The 22,722-nt window shown below is 34.7% G+C and overlaps 1 protein-coding gene and 1 pseudogene across 5 annotated transcripts in view; both read right to left on the reverse strand.

Annotated features, from left to right (window-relative positions):
- ZFPM2 (zinc finger protein, FOG family member 2) overlaps positions 1-22,722 on the reverse strand; it is a 449,708-nt gene that overhangs the window by 86,907 nt on the left and 340,079 nt on the right. The window lies entirely within an intron of this gene.
- On the reverse strand, positions 21,895-22,225 carry LOC144381716 (U6 snRNA-associated Sm-like protein LSm3 pseudogene; annotated as a pseudogene).

The raw sequence follows: 22,722 nt of genomic DNA on the forward strand, positions 1-22,722 counted from the left end.
GTTCTTTAAGCTGCATCCAAGCTCCTGGCATATTCAGGATTTAGAAAAGATAGTTCTTATAATTTTTGTGGATTTAATGTAGTACAAATTTACGTACAAAGAGAGACTAAATAGGCACAGTTTTATTTCTGTTACTTTTTCAGTGGTATAGAATCAAAGGAAAACCAATTTAGCAAAAACATTAGGTTCTTCATTAAGTTCAGAAATGGGTTATCCAATTATATATACTTTTATATTATATATATTTTGTTTTTCTACATATATTTATAAGAATTGAGATGTAATTGACATATAACATTATATTAGTTTCTGTTGTACAAGATTTGATATTTGTATATGTAAAAAATGATCACCACAACAAACCTATTTTCATATTTATCTGTCCAATTTTACTCTCAATATCTGACGAACAGCATAAATCTTTGTATAAACAGCACTAAATATAGTGCCAAGTAGAGAGTAGGTACTCAACATATATTATGAAAGGAATGAAAGATCGGGCTTCTATATAATAATACAAAATCACTAATAAAATTAAAATATGACTATTCGCATTTACTCATTCTTTTTTATATGCCCACTAATCAAAATTTATATGTGTTACCCTTAAAATTGAATTAGTTCAGCCTTTAAAGTCTACTGAAAAACCTGGGAAACATGGGGAATATATGCACTAGTATTTACTAATAAAACTGTTTCTTCCAATCCTGAAGTGGACAGATTTTCCTATAGGTGACCCATTCTCATCAGTTCTTAACATTGGTCGTTCTAATATTGGCCTAGTATCATCTCAACAGAATATGCACTGTTTGGGGAAAAAATGAAGTCCAAGTGATACCCATTCATTCAGTATTCATTTGGGTGTTGTTTGCTTCTTTTCCCTCTGGAGAAGTGTTAAATAGCTGGAACAATTATTTTAGATAATACTAGACTAAGTTTCCTATGAGTCCTGCCTGTCTTAATCTTCTATCCTTATATTTGTGCCTTTTGGCTCAACAATGTCAGAGAGAAACAAAAAGCAAGGGAGTGCATTTTCTCTTCTCCTGCTGCTGACCTGGTTGTCTGAAGGGAGAGCAAGGCACAAGGCCAAAGTGCACGGCTGTTTTCAAATATATGACCTGGATTCTTCTAGCATCGGCACAGATAGTCTGTGAGGACTCGTATGGATTCCCAACTGCCTACTTGAAGGGTGACCGATCAACTCCTTCATGTACCGTACTGAAACATGAGTTCTTCTTCTGTAAGACAAGGAGATAATTTTTTTTTTAAAGCTTTTTTTTTTTTTTAATCTTATTTTTATTTATTTGAGAGAGAGAACGAGCAAGGAGGAAGAGCAGAGGGAGAGGGAGAAGCAGACTCCCCGCTGAGCAGGGAGTCCGATGTGGGGTTTGATCCCAGGACCCTGAGATCATGACCTGAGCTGAAGGCAGCCGCTTAACTGACTGAGCCCCCCCGGCGCCCCTCAAGGAGATAATTTTGGCACTAAGGTTGCCTTCTTTGCCTTTAAAGAATATTCTCCTGGGAAAAGCTCTGTTGGTAAAATCTGAGCAGAAAAGCTGTAACACCACCACCACCACCACAAAAAAACCCCACAGAACAATCAAACTAACAAAAAACCTGCACTGAAACATGCCCTGGATGGCTCAGTCGGTTAAGCATCTGCCTTTGGCTCAGGTCATGATCCTGGGGTCCTGGGATCGAGTCCTGCATCTCCCTCTGCCTGCCGCTCCCCCCCGCTTGTGCTCTCAATCTCTCTCTCTCTCTGGCAAATAAATAAATAAAATCTTAAAAAATAATAAAGTTCTCTAAAAAAAACAAAAACAAAAAACAAAGAAACATGCCCTGGAAAAGACAGAATTGGAAAATCTACCAAAGAATACTCCCATAACCCTGTCAGTGCCACCCTATTTTATAGTGCAGCAAAATGATTTATGGTTTTTCAAAGTACTTTTCACCAACATTTAATGTCCAAATAAACCTCCCTATATTAAAGACCTTCTTGTGGGAAGGTCTAACACATGCTGCACTTATATATTGTGGCTAATGCCTTAGCTATTACTTGTTGAAATCCATCTCTTAAAATTAACGCAGAGAGAATGCTCATAGATGGAACCTCACTTGTTCTTCGAAACAAAACAAAACAAAAAAGCAAACACAAAAACAAACACCCAGCAGCAGCCCTTTAAAAAGCTGAGCAGACACTTCCTGTCAACTAATGAACAACATTGTACAACAGATTTATTCATACTACAGCTGTGATTTGATAACCAATTCTGTTTGGAATTTATTTGTGAAATGTCACACAATCCAAGATGTTTTAATTATGTTACATTTTATCCAAGACTGCTGATTATAAAACGAGTGATCAAGAATTAAATCAACTGAAGTCTAGAAAAGATGTAGAAAGACCGGTGTAGTACGGGTATATCAAACCTGGAATGCCTGAGCAGTGATTTCTGTTTGCGCTGAAATGAAAAGACCTCTGGCTCAAAAATATATATATTCTTTAGTTTTAAAAGGACTGCAGTTTCTGGTTGTTGCAGTTCTTCATAATAGTCATTTTACCATTACCACCATAAAGACTGTATTTCTAGACAATATTCTTTCATCCCTGAGGAATGAATTTGTGGACATATACTTTGTAGCATTAAATGATGCATATTTTAAGCCATCATGACACTGTTTAGATGTGGCAATGATGATATATTTGAAGATGGGTAGCATAGTGCATATCACCACCTTTTATTTAGCAGATTCACTTGAAAGTGTGTTGGCCTCCGTGATTCCAAGACATTGTCATTTTAGCTTGATCGTACAGAATTCCTTTACAGAGAGTAAGTAGTAAGTTTACTTTTAGTCTAAGCTATTCAAAGAGAGGTTGTTATTATACTTTTAGAATAGCTCTAATTTAATTTACCTATTAACAGAAGATGGAAATAGAAAAGAAGCTAAAAGGTAGGGAATTTCACATAATAAGATCAAATGTTTTGTAAAGCTCCACGTAATTACGGAGTCAAAGAAACATCAACAGAACTGACTTCGTGATAGCATTTCAGAAATTTCTATCTTTTTGCCAAGTAGAAAATCCTAAGAGAATATGACTTTGGCTTGTCAGATGTCTGAAAATATACTTCAAACATCAGTTATAGCCAACTCTTCTGCTGTTTCTCTTCTTCCATTTCAGGATAAAACTAGGAAAAACAAAATGTGGACGTGAGAAATACTTTCTATTTCCCTACCCAATCTAAAATATGGTTGATAAAATAAGCTTCATTTTTATGTAGCTATCCTTAACAACTAAAACAGCAAAAAATATCAGTTTGTCATAAAATGGGAACTGTACTTGATAACACAAGGTAATGGCAGGTTATAGCAAAAAAAAAATCTGAACTTTAAAAAAATTGAAAAAAGTGTTGTCATGAAGGAACTGACAGTGATGGAGTCAACAGGAAATCACTTAAGGAAAGCCTCATTGAAATTCTGGAAAATAACCAGCTTTACCACAAGTTACAGGATGTAACAAATCTATCAGTAAGTATCTAATATGTATCATTAATCAAATAACTAGGAAATTGCTGGTGTAGCCACTCTGGAAAACAGTATGGAGGTTCCTCAAAAAGTTGAAAATAGAGCTACCATACCACCCAGCAATTGCACTACTGGGTATTTACCCGAAAGATACAAATGTAGGGATCCGAAGGGGTATGTGCACCCTGATGTTTATAGCAGCAATGTCCACAATAGCCAAACCATGGAAAGAGCCAAGATGTCCATCGACAGATGAATGGATAAAGAAGATGTGGTATAGATAATACAATGGAATATTATGCAGCCATCAAAAGGAATGAAATCTTGCCCTTTGAAACGACGTGGATGGAACTGGAGGATATTATGCTGAGCGAAATAAGTCAATTAGAGAAAGACATGTATCATATGACCTCACTGATATGAGGCATTCTTAATCTCAGGAAACAAACTGAGGGTTGCTGGAGGGAGTGGGGGGTGGGAGGGATGGGGTGGCTGGGTGATAGACATTGGGGAGGGTATGTGCTATGGTGAGCACTGTGAATTGTGTAAGACTGATGAATCACAGACCTGTACCTCTGAAACAAATAATACATTATATGTTAAAAAAAAAAAAGAAGAAGAAGAAGATAGTAGGAAGGGAGAAATGAAGGGGGGAAATCGGAGGGGGAGACAAACCATGAGAGACTATGGACTCTGAGAAACAAACTGAGGGTTTTAGAGGGGAGGGAGGTGGGGGGATGGGTTAGCCTGGTGATGGGTATTAAAGAGGGCATGTACTGAATGGAGCACTGGGTGTTATACGCAAACAATGAATCATGGAACACTACATCAAAAACTAATGATGTAATGTATGGTGATTAACATAACATAATTAAAAAAAAACAACAACAAATAGCTAGGAAATCAGTAACCAGTGCTATTTTGCCAACCAGACTTTACATATGTATTTCTAAATTGTAGAAACCTAGGAAATGTCTGTTTAAATAATTCTTGAATACCTGATTAATTCTGAAAATTACTAAAATCAATTCCAGCTAAGTCTTTCTTCATTGAATACGGATAAAGTAACTTCAAAATCCACAGCCACTGGTTGCCATGCAACCTGCTATAATATTATGTCAGAATAAGCTGGGCTTGAATTTTCTGGGCCCTCTTGCTTTGCCGACCTGATGTTTTGAGACTCTGTGCGTCTCAGCTAACTTCCATTAAGTAGTGTTTTGTGGGGTAGTATTCCAAGGTTAAAATGATTAAATAACTTTTATGGTTGATCAAATATAAGCCCTTATTATACACACTAGGCAAAACCATACATTTTAATTACTTTGTTATCAAAGATCTAGGTATTTACATTTCACTTTTCAATAATAATTCTGAGTCTAGCAGACCCTTCAAAAATGCCTAAGATTATTGCCCTCTACTAATATTTATCATAAACAACAATGCAGTTAGTATAGGACAACAATAAATAACACAGCAAATATCAGATGTGAGGTATTTTTATTTTATGCCTTTGTGTAACTAGTCTAATTTTTTTCAATGTAATTGGATTAATTATTTGAGGGTTTGCATTATATTTCTCACTTTGCAATCATGCACAAAATAAAGAAAACTGATCAATATTTGATCACAGTTGCAGTGCATTGATTCAAAGTTAATTTTCAGTGGAATCACTGCCATTATTCACTTTTGAGAGGTATTATATGATTATGAGAAAAAATATCCATCCAATCTTTGTAGAAAGGGGGAAAAAAGATATATTTTAAAATAGAGGCACAAAAAAGCAACTACATTATTAAGAAAGGAAAGTCCTTTCAAAATAATGTTCATAATTGTGTGTTTAGAAAAAATACTGATTAGGCTTCATATTTTACATTTGAGTTTGTGCAAATATGAACTATTCCCTTATAAAGAAAGAATCAGAGTGACGAAAATCTCTTTAATAAAATCATCTCTCTTGGAAATCCACTTATTATCAAAATGGAAAGCAATTTAAAATCTAGCCATTAACCTCTAGCACTTATGTAAAAACAGATTTATTAGAATAGAAGAGAAATACCATTTTGGTAATTTACACTATAAATATTTCAAAATAAAAATATTACCTTTCATTTATTACAAAGGAAAGTGAATATGTCAAAATTCACTCACACTTAATTTTAATGGCAAGATGTTCAGATAATTACACCTTATAGAAAGACTGAAATTTGCAATTAAATCCAAAGAGATGTAATATTGCTCATGTTTGACATTAGGTAAATTAAACTGCACTTCTCTTTTAAATAACTTATGTGTTCATTTTTACTTGCATACTCCCCAAATCCATTGGCTTAGGTTAATGTATTAAAATAGTGTCTTGCCTACCTCCTCCAGGTTCTCAAAAGAATCCAACAAGGAGAGAAGAGAAAGAACTGATTTTGATTACACATGAAACAGAATAAAGTAGAAGTATTTCTGATGGAAATATATTCTAGATAAACACATCAGTGTACATGCAGTCTAGACAACATTGACATTGAAGCTTTATAACATAGTGGCAATAACAGATCCCACGGCTTTTATTATTTTTACTATATAAAGTGTATAGCCAGGAAGCTACTAATTTTTATTTTTACAACTCAATCCCTAAACATCTTTTTGTTTTATTTTTTGTACAATTTACAAACTCTGTCCATAATATATCTAAAAACTATCAAATGCTCAACCAAATTTTCCCAGTTTGGGAATATTCCATTTTCTACTGGTTAAAAACTGGCTTGTCTTGTTGTCTAGGAAATAACAATGAAAGTTCTAATATTATTTCTAATACAAAATGGCCCATGGATTTAAGAAAGTGAAAGGAGATTTCTTTGATATAAGGTATCTTGGACCTTTAAAAATGTTGATATGCATTTTGAAATCCCCAATGGTTTCCCCCAAATGTATTTCGCATGAATGACACCCCTTCCATCTCCTTCCCTGCCACCTTCCCTAGTGTCCCTTTCACTTCGGGAGCCCCTGGCCTGGAATACAAGAAATGCAGGAATCAAGAACAGATAACTAAGTGACAACTTGGAAAGGATAGGTGGGCTCAAGATTAAGAGAAAGGTAATTAGGACTCATTTCAGTTAAAGCCAAGTCAACAACTTAGACGGAATGCCTACTGTTTGCAGAGAGCTAAGTTAGGCATTGTGGAAGACACAAGAGAAATGCAAGAGAAAATACGTATGTTTTCAGAACACATCATGGTATAGCAAAACCTGTGATTCAGAGATTTGAAAATGAATTTAAGGACCAGTTTAACCTTCTCCCCTTGTTTGAAGATAACACACAAACTCAAAACTACCAGAGGGCACAGGTAAGACATTCTTCATCCCAGTTCTTACACATGGCTCTCAACATATGAAAGACACAGTACAGCAACAGTAAACACGATTATGTACTCTGAAATTACTTTAGCCATTCACACTTAGCAATGTTAAAAAAAAAAAATCCAAAGTGTGGGTTCCCATTTTGAAATAATGCCACTATCAAGGAAAAAGACAAATTTTACGATTGTAACCTCAGGATATAAATTTAAAAAAAAAATATTCCTAATTCTTAATATCTATACTCCAGGATTACTGGGAAAATTACATTACAGTATATAGCATGAAATACAGTTTAATGGGGTAAATATAAACCTAAAAGGAGCTTTAAGTAAAAGTTGAAAGGCTATATCATCAAACTTTAAATAGGCCTTTCTCTAGCCTGGCTAATTGACTACACTTCTTGTGGCTGTTTGCTCCTCATAGCAATTGAAGCCATATGCAATTTAACAGCAGGCCTCAATCCTTTAATAAGCTGGCTTTAAAATACCTTACATGGATTACCTATCTCTAAATCTGCTTCCCATGCAGAATGTGACAGCATTATGGAAATTGTTAGTTCAGTAAAGATGGCATGTACCAAAGGGAACCACATCTGCACCCTGTAAGATTATACCAAACATTGGAAGTAATCTTTCAGCATTTATAATACTGCAAAATGCATAATTAAGATTAAGGGCTCACTCTAACCTTTATTATGGTCCATGTATTTCAAATTTGGGAGGTCGGTAGGACATAAGTGGGACTATAAAGTATCACTGCACGATTGCATCTTTTAAATTATATGAAGTAGGTTCTATCTCTTAGACTCAGATTATCCACTATGTTTGTCAGATTAGCAGATAACCATGTGTTCACCGAAAAGGAGGGAGAGAATTTAAGATCCAAAGTTGTTTGCTAACTTGAAAATCTGGATATATATTTGGCTTAATATTTTCATTCTAAATTTGGATCATCAGACTTTTGGTAACTGAATAGCTGTCAGATCATCAGAGGTCATCTGTATCCTGATGTATTTTTCTGTTTTGTGTCTGTCTATTACCAGTCTCCTAAACAGCTTTAAGAATACTTAAGTTATCTTTCCATGACCATGGACGCCCTTTCTCCTCAATCCCCTACCTCTGCAAATTTCACTCCACATGGACTATTTAGGAGACAGATCTAAACAGATTCAGGTGAACTAGATCATTAAGTAGAACTATAAGCTGTAAAAACTTAACAGTATGTGTAAATTAACAATGGTGAATTCCTATAAACCAATGATACAAATTTAAGTAGATCCCTCATGAAGCCGAACTCTGAAAAAACACCTTGCTGATTCGTTTTGGAAGACTAGAAATGAAAAGTATCAGAGTCTAATTAGCACTCACAAAATACACTTTGGTCTGATTAATTTTTGTCATGTTTCAGACTAAGGTCAGTTCAAAAATACACAGAACTTGCTTGAAATGATGTTATTTATAGCTTATCGATACAACAAAATGAAATTTAAAAGAATATAATTTTAAATTGTCTTTCCAAGAAAGGTTATCAAGTTAGAGTAGAATAAAATTATTTCATATTTGTATTTTCTAATAATAAAGGAGTACTAAAAAAGAAGGAAGCAGCTAATGAATGCTCTTGTTTCTTCATGCATATGCCTGGTGAAAGAACTTCATCTTGGAAGTAAGTGACTCTCTAATTGTTAATAAATTTAGTGGTAAATATAATGGAAGGAAGTCAGCCTACAGGTGAATGCTCAGAAATAAAAGTTTTTTCCTGGTCAGAATCTAATTTTCAAACTAATAGGAAATGAAAATTCTTAAATTTTCTGCTGAATGTCCATGTAGAGTCAAAGTTGCACCTTCTTATACAGAGGTCAGAGGTAGGGGATTGAGGAAAAAGGGTACCCATGGTCATGGAAAGATAATTTAAGTTTTCTTAAAGACTTAAGCAGGTCATCTCTCCTCACTGCCCAAAGCATGATTTAAAACAGCCCTACATCTAGAGTGTCCCCTCTGAAAATACCAGGATGGTGTATGGCAAAGACCAAAGGAAAAGAGCAGGCAGATCCTAATCTACTCATTGTGTTCAGCAGAGGTTCTTAACAAGAGAAGTAGATCCATGTTTGGCCATTGCTATGTTCCCAGCAAGGATGGTGTACTGATATTGAGCTTGTACAGATCAGCTCTACTTGATTTAACAAGTAACAGAAATAAAGAAGTGAAAATATAATCTAGGCCTCTGAATGAAAGATGAAAAATAAACCCCAAAGTTTCTCTAGAGAGCAAGAAAATCACATTCTTAGGTTATTTCTTTGTTTCAATTTCCATTTATTTTACACAAGCACTTCTTTTTCTCATTTCCACAGCAGAATCATCTATATTTGGAAAAGATAACAACAACAACAACAACAACAACAACAACAACAACAACAAACCCTGGGAAATTATTTAACTTCAATGTAGAGATAACTTAAAGGTATAAATGTATGATACATATTTCTAGTACAAGTACCTATTTCCTACTCTAATATTTGAACTCTGTAATATCCAGCCAGCAGAAATAACATCTTAAATACTTTCTATTCTGTGGTTTTCACTGATGGCCCATTCTCCTCATACGTGAGTCAGCCAGATTTCATCAAGTGTGGTTGGTATCTACGCTTAATGAAAGAGTGAAATGTGAGAAATGGAAACCAACCCTTGTAATCATCCAGATGTCAACCAGATCTGAACATCAACTTCAGAGCTAAGCCACTACTGCTTTCCTGATACTGAGTATTGAACTAGCTGATTTCCATCTGTTAAACAAAAAGAAGGGTTAAGTTTAAAAACCAATTTCAGGGACAGCACATCAAAATCCAAACCATTCTTGCCTAACTCAAATATTTTGGTGTAATAAAGACTGAGCCTGTAGGGGGATTCTTATCTGTAGGGGGAGTCTTATAAGTAGATTTTCTTTTCCTTCTCTAAGGTCATCACACACAATTTTTTATTTTCTCAGAAGAAATATTAATTTGATCTAATATTATAGGGAAACATAATGCAGAAGCGTTAATAGGAATCTTCATTTCTTTTTGGGGGGAGGAATATTCATTTCTTAACAACATTATCATATCTTTTTAAAATGCCCTTATCGGGGTGCCTGGGTGGTTCAGTCAGTTAAGCGTGTGCCTTCGACTCAGGTCATGATCCCACAATCCTGGGATCGAGCCCCGCATCAGGCTCCCTGCTCCACAGGAAGCCTGCCTCTCTCTCTCCCACTCCCCCTGCTTGTGTTCCCTCTCTTACTGTGTCTCTCTCTGTCAAATAAATAAATAAAATCTTAAAAAAAAACCAAAATGCCCTTATCATATTAAATTTATAAAATATGGCAATACAGATAATGGTTCAGTGCTGATCCTATGAAGACAATAGATAGATCTGGATTCAAATTCTGGTTCCACTAGAGAGGTTCCTCATGGTTTAAATGGGGGTAAAAATAGTACCTACCTTAGAGGGTATCTTAAAAACTAAATGTGGTATAATATATGTGAATCATTTGACCTTCCCTGACTCAAAGTTAATCCTCAGTAGAAGTTAGGTAGTTTGTCATTATTGTTAACATGATGGAGCACCATTATTGATAGATATGTATCTTTGAAATTTGGTCTTAATATAAAGAAATAGAGAAAGGTTTTAATGAAACTATAATTTTGTAAAATTATAACTTTATATCACATGATCTATTTGGAGGTAAGTTCAACCTCTTCAATGGAAATTCAGTTATATCACTTGGTAAAATTAATGTATTTAATTCATTTAAGTATTATAAAAGAGAGACCTAAAGGTGTTGAGTAATTTTAATCATATGCTCAGAAATATTATGGGTAATACTAAACATGGATTGAATGCTCATCAACTGCTAGGCACTCTGATAAGAGCTTTTCATGAAGTATCTCAATTTTCATACAACACTCATAAGTTACTATTATAGTTCTCATACTGCAGATGGGAGATGTGAGTCTCTGAGAAGTAAAATAAGTTGCCCAACATTTTTAATGGTGGAATGATTCATGAAAATTTAACCACAGCTATTACTAAGTAGAATCTTTTTTAAAGAAAGTATCATGCTTGTGATTCTCTTCCTCATATATATCTTAAACCTCAGGAGGGCAGAAAACTCTATTTGATTTACTGTTAAGAGAATATCGAGACTCCAAAAAACTTGGATAATATACCTACAGACATTTAAGAAGTTAACTGTAGTTTGATTTAGTGGCAACAAGTAAATGTTATAGCTATCTATATAGAGAACATATGGCCAACAAATTGAATTCAAATAAAAATAAGAAATGGATAATAAAGCAAGATTTAGGACCATTATACATAGCTTATTCTTGATTCAAAATTTTTGTTATACGTGTATCTTCCGATCTCAGTGTTTTTGCCTATACTTTTCGAAGTATACTTTACTAAATGTTGGGCATGTAGTGTAGTGAAGCAAAAAACAAAAACAGAATGGCTGAGCCCTCAGACTAAGAGTGCCATTAACAGTGTCCTTCGCCCTCTCTTAAACTTAGTTTAGGATGGGACCACTTGCCAGAGGTCCTAACATTCTTGAATGGGGCCATAGCAAATAAAAACTGCAGCATCACTTGCATAAAAATGCAATTTACTAAAGGCATTTTGTCACTAATATCCTTTAGTACATGCTGAGTACCACAGAGTTGCCAAGAGCTGGTCAATAACCTGCAACAATGCATGTAACACTTGCCAGTCTTTTTGTGTGCGAGCAAAGCTGCTATCCATAGGGACTTGTTGTTTCTCCATTGACTTAATTATTCATCCAACGAGCACTAGCTCTCCCAGTGGAGGACTAGATCAGTATTCTCTTACACTACCCATTTCTTCTGCTCCAAACTAGGTGTTTATGTAACACTTTTATGTAGAGTCCATAAAGTGAACCTTCTTTCTCTAATATCCCCACTCTTATGCTTTTATTCCAACACAAGAGAAGGGCACTGTACCTATCACAGCCCAGGTTCTTTTCGTGTCATGCTTGAACTCTTTGCAGTAGGTGTCCAATGGGCACCTCTGTCTCCAGGCTACTTTCCAGCTAGTCCTGCACACTGCTAACATGTTTCTGAAATATCATTTTGAAAGTACCATTGCTCTGTGGAAACATTCTCTAGCTTTCTACTGTTTGTTGTTAAACTAAAAAACCTTTAGCCTAGTATTCAGAACCCATGACACTTTTCCTGGAACTATCTTCTTACTGCCCTTTTAATTTTTTTTTTACCCCTATCCGTTATATATTTTGCAATTTTTTTTTTCATTTTGTTTATTGTTTCTTTTGCTGTGCAGAAGCTTTTAAGTTTGATGTAACCCACTTGTTTTTTCCCTTTTTTGCCTATGCAAGTATCATATCCGAAAGAGTATTGTCAAGACCAATTTCAAGAAGGCTTTTCCTTAGTTTTTTTCTAGTAGTTTCAAGGTTTCAAGTCATACATTTAAGGCTTTATTCCATTTTGAGTTGATTTTTGTATATGGCTTGAGAAAAGAGTTCAATTTCATTTTTTGCATGTGGATATCCAGTTTTATTAACACCATTTTTTGAAGAGATAACTCTTTCTCCAGTGTGTGTTATTGCCTAAGATCAGTTGACTACAAATGCATGGTCTGTGCTCTCTATTCGGTATCAATGGTCTATATATCTATTATGATGTCAGTTTCTTATTGTTTGGATTACTAGTGCTTTGTAATATAATTTTGAGTAAGGATATTTGATGTCTTAAGCTTTGCTATCCTTGCTCAACACTGATTTGTCTATTCATGGTCTTTTGTGGTTCCATATGAATTTCAGATTTTCTTTTCTATTTCTGGAAAAATGCCAGTGTAATTTTGATAGGGATTGCTATGAATCTATAGTTTGCTTAGGGGAATACGGACATTTAAACAAATACAAATTCTTCCAATTCATGAACATGGGACATCTTTCCATTTACTTGCATATTTTAAAATTTCCCCATCAATGTTTTGTAATTTCAGTGTATGAGTCTTTTATATAGCTGGTTAATTTAATTCCTAAGTTTTTAATTTTTTTTTCTGTAATATTTATTAGTGTTAGTTGAAAAGATAATTCCATAGTTTAGAATACAAAGTTTGGAAGTGTTTCATGTACTCACTTTGTTTTTTTTTAACTGAATTTTATTATGTTCAATTAGCCAACATATAGTACATCATTAGTTTTTGATATAGTGTTCAATGATTCATTAGTTGCATATAACACCCAGTGTTGTTGATGTTGTTGCTGATGTACATGGCATTGTTTTCTTAAATTCCCTTCAGATAGTTTGTTTTTAGTATATACAACCTCCAGTGATTTTTGTATGTTGATTTTGGTACACAATTTTACTCAATTTATTTACCAGTTCTAACAGTTTTGGGGGATATTTTTGTGGTGTCTTAATGGTTTCCTACATATAGGATCATGTCATCTGCAAAAAGAGGTTATTTTACTTTTCCTTTTAGATTTAGATGTCTTTTCTTTTTTCTTTCCTCTTTGCTCTGGATAATACTTCCATGACTATGTTGAATAGCAGTGACAAGAGAGAGCATTCTTACCTTGTTTTGGACTTTAGGAGAAAAGTTTTCAATTGTTTCCCATTGATTATGATCTTATATATGGTTTCTCATACATAGCTTTATTGTGTTGAGCTGAGCTCCACTGTATCTATTTAGTGAGAATTTTTGTCATGAAAGTACAATGGATTTTGCCAAATATCTTTCTCTGCATCTATTGAGATGGTCATTTGGTTGTTGTCTTTCATTTTGTTTATATGGTATATCACACTGGTTTTCCTCTGTTGAACCTTACTGCTCCTCTTTACTTTCCTATTCATAAACCTTCTCTTCTACCCTGGAAAAGTTACCATCTTGAACACAAGAGGCTTGGTCCTATTTTTCTGTTTGCTTGCAATAGATCCTAGAATGAGCATCCTCTTTATCTGAACTTTAGTAAATCATATCCATATTACAAAGGTAAATGCCAGTTTCAATCCTTTGCCTTTCCACAGGCAAAAGTTATCTTTTCCTTTTCCATATTCTGAAGGAAGGTGTTCTGCATCCTTCATGAAGCATTTAAGATATAATTGAATTAAGTACTTGTCCACACCCCATTTGTAAGAATCTGATCATATAATTCATTTATATGAATTATGAAATAATAAAAATACCTGTTATATGTCTGAAGCTTTCATTCCAATGATCTTTGTTTTTTTTTTACTGCAATTACACAGCCCATAAGCAAAATTTTGAGCATGCATCCTAACAGATATTTATTTATAAATTTTATGCATTTTTACTACATGAACTCTGTATAGTCTTCATAACATAAACATAAATTAGACAACTTTTAAAAATATAGAAATAAAAATGAATAAGAATAGAAATTCTAATAATTTTTTTTCACTGAGATACTTGCGTCTGACTTTTGAATCCACTGTTCTAGATGCTAGCATCATAAAAACTAATCAAACACTTTTCAAGGCCTTAATCAGTTTAGATGCCAACTACAGAGAATCTGTAAAGAATGAAATGAAATATAATTTGATAAGTACATAAGAGATTCATGATTTTATTTCTTTGGTGTCCACTACAGACCCTAAAGCAGCATGACTTCTACATAATCAATGTATAATAAAAGTGTTTTTGAATGAAGATTAAGCTTTTGCCTTGACGTTTTGTCTAAAGGCAGTTTTGGTTTGTTATTTGGGCAGAATTAAAATTTTTATTTTTAAGTTATTAAGAAATAAAAACATGTTTGGATATCCTTATCTGAATTTCATAAGAGTTGTATGAGAGAAATTGGATAGGAGAGCATCATTTTTCAATCAATCAATAACTCTACGCCCATCATGTGCCAGGGACAATTCTAGGTACTAGTGAAACAACAGTAAGCAAGTTAACACCAATTACTAGGCTATGAGGTTTACATCTTTGTGAGGGGAAGTAGACAATAAATAAGTAGAACATTTAACATGATAATTTCAGAGGGTGGAGTGTCAGAAAGGAAACAAAACATTGCAATGCAACAGGAAATTACTAGGTAGTTGTGGGGAAGGAGAACATGGTTGAAAAAAATGAAGTTGTTCAAAAAAAATCTCCTGGAGGAGGAGGTATTTGAGCTAACCCTGAATGAAAAAGCCACTATGTGAATAGCAGGGGAACAGCATTCAGGGGAGAGGACAAAGGAATCAGGGAGTAGGAATAAGCTTCAAGTGTTTGATAAACAAAAAGAAGGCTAGTGTAGCTGTGGGGTAGTTAGCAAGGCGAGGGGAACAAGAATATTGATTAGAGGCTTTAGAGTCTGATCGATTAGGGTCAAATACCAGCTCCTCTGCCTATTAGCTCCGTGACTGGAAAAGTTACTGGTATGTAAAAGATTAATAAAATTATTTTCCCTTTTCATGTAAAATTAACTCGAGTTTAACTTCTAGATAGGGTTCCCTGGTAAAAGTTGAAGTTTTAACTATGTTACTATGTAGTATTGCTTGTGGAAAAAAGGACCACTGATTGGTAAATTGAAACTCAGCTGGAAGGACTATAAGTGAACTACTGAATACGTGATGAGGAGACCAAACTTTGGGCTTCCCAGAGTTTGGTGACTCTTGTAACTGATGTGTCCCTGGAAATTCTGCATATGAAATATTGTAAGAGATAATAGTTCCTGTGCGGTCAGGAGGCTTTAGACTCGGCTGCTCCCACAAGTGCCAACATGAGTCTCGTCTCCTTGCACTGATTTGCCACATGGGGAGAAGAGGTCTCCTGGGCAGCTAAACAGCAGCTAAATAGCCTGCCAGAGAGACCCCTGCAAGGACTCCCACTGAGCAGGAATCTCTAGCACTGAAGCTCATGGTTCCTGCTCTCTATCCTCCTTGGTAGACTGGGCACCAAGTGTGGCCTATGGTAGTATTCTAAGACTAAAGGTTTGGACTCTGGTGATAATTGTATGCTAAATCTCCATTTCCTCAACCCCAATATGGGGGAATAATAACACTGGCTTATTTTGAGGCTTAAATAAGGCCCATCATTTTGACATAGCACTCTGGTGAAGCAGACATCAATCATACAGTTGCAAACTGTGAGCTATTTTTATTATTAGCCTTAATACATCTTTACAGGTGAAGAAACTTACGTGTAGAGAGACAACTGTCAGACCAAGGGTGAGAGAATTGAGCAATGTCAAGGTGAAGACCAGAACTTCTCTCTGGTCTCCTCATTGAAGTCTGTGTCATGTGCTGTTCTTGCACACTACTTTAAGGCTATCCAGGTTCCTCCCGGTTGTTCTGTGGTGTGCAGGATATGAAGATGGCTAAAAGCTCCGAAGTGCTCTTGCTTGCTAGTTCTAAGGATGGCATTAGAAGGGTGTCTAAAGACCTGCAGGAAGCTGATGGGATGAATCATCTGTTTCACTTTTTCTTTCTTTCAATCTGCATCCTCTAGATCATTGGCAACCTGCTGTTTCATCTAACTTGCATGCAAGTCTCCAGGTTAAAAAGGAAAATATGCCTCTCGATGTAATAGCTTATTTGACTACATGTACATCTTGAAATGTTGAAATTAATAAAAGATCCCAGAATAGGATATTCAGTTTTCATCTAGTCACTATTTTAAAAAAATGCTATACAGCTATACAAAAGATTCCATGATGGAGTATTTATCACAATCATCATCTTCATTCTTTACCACACCACCACCACCACACCAAGAACAACTTACTCATGCCTCTGATTAATAGCTTTCAACTTGTTTAGCCAGCAATAATGACAGAGCTGTAATTGTTGGCCAAAGAATTGCTTTGTTATGAGAATCTTAGTAATCAAATCTTAATAACCCAGTTATTTCCATCAATGAAGAAAAAACGGAATTGTATTAAGTTTCCATGTCAGCCACAGTGCTTATGTGAATTTTGTGCTTATTATAACTTTTAAAAGACCTTTTCACTGGTGAGTACATTTAATAGGTCTATAAAGAAAACATGAAAGATAGAAAAATATTCTAATATTTGAGATAAAATGTATTGAAGTTTCAGGTTCCTTTCAACAGTAACAATGATATCAACATCTACGTCTTTTTTTTTTTTTTTTTTAAAGTATGATGTGTCTTTGGCTGTAATACAGGGTAATAGGTACGGGGTTAATTGACCTGGTTGAAGTCATGAGAGACTTCCATGAGAGAAGTCATGCTTTGCCTAAGATACGAAGGAAGAGTTCAAAATGCTTAGGTCAAGGAAGAGTGGAGGTGGATAGTCAGAGGGGGTTAAGTATACAGGGATAAACAGCATATGCATAAGCCCTGGGCAGAACAAAGCCTGACCCTTGTGAAAAATGAAAAAAAAAAGATCAGTGTAGGGGGAGGACAACCGATAGGGTAGAGCCACCATGTAGGCAACACAACTGAACACTGATGAGTAATTTATTGGTGATGGACATGCTTCTTTTTATAATCATTTTAAAGTTCTTGGCTTAATAAAATACTTCTAACAGTAATTTATATTTGTTATGTACGTGACACACATTCAGAATGGTGTCATACATTCCTAAAGATCTAGTTTTATTGTTTGAACTTAGTAAATAATGGTAATCAAAAATATATACATTGAAACATACATGTTTTTATATGTATTATGTTTATATATATTACTTATGTTTGTAAGTATTTCTTTAATATATATTTGTATATATATGAGAATATAGAACATCTGTGTTCTGATGAGCTCCCAATAATTTTCTATGTTACTAAACTTATTCTGAACAAAATAAACTATGAATAGCCCATAGATCAAATAAAATTATAGAAAATTTAAATGTCTTGATCAAAATTTGATAATCTTTTCTTTCATTAAACATTTCATCTCTTCCATCCAAAACATTTGCTTAATGTATATTATGATTTTGCTTGATTAAAACCAACTATAATCATTTTCACAATTAATAAAACTACATTTTTAAGAGTGCATCAGATTTACTTTTGCCTTTTATTTTTTGCTAGTTTCTTCATTATCTATGATTTCTTTAAAAATAAGACACAGGGGATGGCAAATTAATTAGAGAAACCCTCTGATCCTCATGATATATATCATCAGAACTCCTGACCAACTTAATCATTCTAATATTCTTTTACTTAATTTTATCATTAGCCATATTTATAGCTCTTCATAACTTAATAATTTTCCATAACTTTCATTATTTTAGTTAAAACATTTTAAAGTTGAGTAGTTCAACCATTTAAACATTATTGATTCCATCCATTTTCAGGTTATTTATGGATCCACTTTCTTTCTAGTATTTCTTTTTCACCTGATATAATTTTAAGAGCCCCCTTTGATTCCACTTACCCCTTTTAGCCAACATTAATTCACTCAGCTTTATTTTCCTTTTTGCCCTTTCTCGCCCTTAGAGCTTAAAAATTTATACTCAATATACTATGTGTTCTTCTTTTATTTCTTTTTCTTCCCCATTTCCATAATGTGTTCTTTTTATATTCCTTTTTCTTGATTGATCCTCCCATGCCACTTCCTCTAGCAGCTAAATTTTCACATATTTCTAATTCAACATAGTCCTTATAAGCATGTTCTAATTTCCTTCCTGTTCAGGAACTCCATTTCATGATCCAATTTTCTTCTGATGCTCCTATTTCACTGCTTCAGATTTTGATATCCATTTTTCATATTTCATCCTTTTTTTCACTTATATATTCCAAATCAGGTTCTACAAAAATGTCGGTATTAGGTAAGATATTTGAGTAAGGTTTGGTATCAACCGGACACATACTGTGGAAAAATTAGGGCTAGAAAAATATATATGCAGTTCTGGGTCTTATTTATAAAGTGTACATCTTGCTCACAAGTTTCTAGGCAATTTTAACCCAGTAAGTAATCCCTTGGCTTCCTGGCTTTGTGTTCTGGTAGTTTGTGGCCAATGGGATTTACTGAATAAATATTTGCCCATAGTTTTATATCTACCTCACTTGTTAAGCTTCTCTTGAATATTTGTATTCTTGTGATAATACACATTTTAAGTGGTGTAGTAGTTATCCCAGGCTAACTGCTGTAATGAATATACCCCGGGATGTATAATGGCTCCCTCACATAGACATTTACTGTATTGTGCTGGGGAGGGGAACAAAATGGCAGCATGATTTTCCTCCACAAAGTCATTCAAAGACCTAGGCTGATGGTGATGGTGATGTCTTCAACATGTTGTTTACAAAGTCACCTTGGGCATCATCTCCATCTGAGTTAGTTAGATTAAAAAAATTACAGGAAGGCACACATGGCCTGGAGTTAGTAGCCACTGCTCCCATGTACAGGGCACTGGTAAAAACAGTCACTACCTGCCTCGAACTACAAGGGAGCCTGGGGAATTTGCTCCATCTGTGTGCACAGGAAGAAGAGGGGAGCCTGGATTTTTGGTGAGTAGAGCTAGCAGTCTCTGTCACACAAATGGAAGGAAATATTTTTTTCCTAGTTACTGGTAGAGATGGTAAATAATGTGAAATTAAAAAGAAGTAGTAAAAAAGATGTATGGTGTGATTAACTTTTTTTGGTAGAAAAACTTTAAAGCTGAATTTTTTTATGATCACTACCTATATGATTTAAAAAATGTTTTACATCAACATTGTGTGCTAAATATAAATGTTAAATATAAATGTTATAAAATAATAGGGATGGAGTAGTTACTTGTTTGAAAAGCAGTTGGGCCATATAGCACAGTTTTGAGGACCTAGTAAATAAGAAAAAAAAGAGGCAAAGCAAGAAGTGTTTGCAATTAGTTATATTACCTAACATGCCTCAAACATATGTTATTGACTTTAAAAAAATGAGCACTTGTTTTCATACCCTAACACCCTGTGCATGAACTTGAGCTGGTGACAAGAGAAGAGTTATTTAGGAAATTTCACAAAAGAAAGCCTCCCAAAATACTGTTCCCAAGAAGTACTACTAGTGTTGAACTTTGAAATTATGGAAGATGCAGGATTAGTTTGAGAGAAAATTATGATGTAACAAAAAAAAAATCAAGTAATTGGTACTTTGATAAGTGAAATGACTACTTAATTGTCTTGGTTGGCAGGCTGACTAGGTTCCAGTTTAATGTGTTTCCGTAACGATGGAAAACTGACACATCTAATCTTTAATTACAGTTGCCCCCCTACCTATCTTACAGAAATGTTGTGAGGACAAATGAGATAAAATACATGAAGTGCTTTGGAGCGCCTGGGTGGCTCAGTCGTTAATCGTCTGCCTTCGGCTCAGGTCATGGTCCCAGGGTCCTGGGATCGAGCCCCGCATCGGGCTCCCTGCTAGGTGGGAAGCCTGCTTCTCCCTCTCCCACTCCCCCTGCTTGTGTTCCCTCTCTCACTGTGTCTCTCTCTGTCAAATAAATAAATAAAATCTTTAAAAAAAAAAAAAATACATGAAGTGCTTTGAGCTCATTTGTACTGAACTATAGAAAATCAATAAAGTTTAAGGAATATATTACATATCACGATCACTATGATAGCCTAGTTTCCCAGTTGGCCCAGTCGGAGTTTCAGTATAGCTCCCAATCAAAACTGACTTTTCTTTTTTAACATTAACTTGGAAAATTATATAGTCATCTGAAGCTTCCTGGAGGTCTACTTTATTTGATAATATTAAAAGCTCTGTGTTATTTCAAATATGGTAAGTTCACAGAGTCTGAATTTGCTTTTGTCTCTTTTTATGAAATATTGAGTCTTAATGTCCCCAAATGAAACATTCTTTTACTTTTTAACAGACACAGTACCAGAAATATATCAACTGCTTTGCAATCTTATGATGATAAAGGTATATATTTTTATATATCTTACTTGGGTTAGACTGGATAACAACTTTCCAAAAGTGGAATGCAAAAGTTGCAATCTGCCTTCCACTCGGTTTCAAGACATGATAGAAAAGTTGCCACAAGACTGACTAAACTAAAATAAACATAGATACCAAGGCATTGTTGGAAAAAAATCAAATTTGTTCCTTATAAGTTTGTCACAAAAATATCACTTGTGATAAAAAAAAAAAGAAAAAAAATTCTCCTACTTTTTTTGAGTAGAAAATATTTTTATGATTGAAAATGGAACATCGGTAAACGGCCTATACATTCACAATAAATCAGGACACTAAAATATTTTAAAATTTCACAAGGACATCATGATCTCCCCTTCCTGGCTTTTTCTACATGGTGCTTATTATCATCTGAAATGTTTTATATTTTACTTATTTGTTTAATAAACTAACCTTGTAGAAATCTATGCTAATATGATAGCCACTAATCACACGTGGCTAATCATTTTAAGTTAATTAAAATTTAAAATCAGTTCCTTAATCTCATTAGCTACATGTCAAGTGCTCAACCGCCGACTGTGGCTGGTGGCCACCATAGGGGACAGTGCAGAATAGAATATTTCCATTGTCGCAGAAGCATTATCTGGACAGTGCTTTCAGTTGGTAACATGTTTTACTCAAGCAAATTTATATTACTTTTATTTTTTTAAATCATAGCATCCAAACTTCACCAAAAGGGTTCAAAATGGTGGTTTAATGTTGAAATTATTTTTCTCATCAAATGCATGTTTGCATATATTTCGTAATTAACAGTGTGAGTGATAAAGTTCCTAGTGAATAAAGGATTCCTGGGTGGCTCCAGCAATAAAGAACCACAAACTTGTTTGCTGACCTCAGCAGGTTAAATTCTTTTGGTAGAGTTGGAGGGCATCAGATAGAACATCTGCAATAAGGTTATTCATTACTCTGTATTTGTTTTTTGGGTTTTTTTTTTTCCTGCATCTTGGTGATCACATTTATTGAAAGGGTTGGAAAAAAATTAAAATGCCCTTTAGCTTAAGAATTTTTGAGTCATCTGCAAGTCAACTCATTTCAGGAGTGGAAGAATCCTTGGTCATTTCTTAATATCAAAATTTACACAGGTTTTTCTCTTTTCAATGTCTTCTACATTTAAAGAGGCAATCATACAAAAGCTCCTATATTCCATACATGGTAAATTCTTTGTTTCAGCCAACTCTTAATGGAGGGGCAACTAGTACAACACCATGTCCCCGGACAAAAAGCATTGGAATACTCCGTTTTGTTGATTTATATATCTCTTTGTATGTTTCCTCATCAATTTCTATAGTAGTCAGTTTCTTCCACATCTCCCAACATCATATTTAAATGCTGATTATAAGCATGTAATCTGCCTCGAAGCTTTCTGTCATTTCTCATTTTCACATAAATTTGCTCATCCAGGCTGAGCCTGATGAGATCCAGGGCTCTTCTACGATGTTGGTAGTTTGTTGCTTGTCCACGTCATCCGCCATGTTTCCTCGTTACTATGTATTTGGACTTGCTAGGTGCCCAACTTTCATACTCTCCCAGCAAGATAACTTTACGAACCCCACTTACAGATGAGGAAACTGCTAGTTGAAGAGAATTCATATCCACCATAATAACCTTTCCCTCTTCTGCAACTGTAAATGTCAAACTCCTTATTTAGCTATTTGGTACATTATTTTAACCATGTTGACCATTTAACTAACCACATTTTCATTGAAATTGACTCTGGTTTCAACCCACCCCGAATTTTCAGCATACTGAAGTGGTAGCTTAGAGATGACCTAACAGCTGCCTGTTTATTTCGACCAAATTACAGTACTTTCTTTTGGCTCCCTGCCACCTTTTTCCCATCCCCAACATCTTGGCTTTGCTGGAGTGTTTATGCTAATATCTGCAAAATTATACCACACAACAAAAGCTGATCTCTCAAGACAAAACTTCATGTTTTAAGACCTCAATTCTCATTCTATATTTTAGAAGC

This window comes from Halichoerus grypus, chromosome 5, assembly GCF_964656455.1.
Source record: "Halichoerus grypus chromosome 5, mHalGry1.hap1.1, whole genome shotgun sequence".
NCBI classification, from domain to species: Eukaryota; Metazoa; Chordata; class Mammalia; order Carnivora; family Phocidae; genus Halichoerus; species Halichoerus grypus.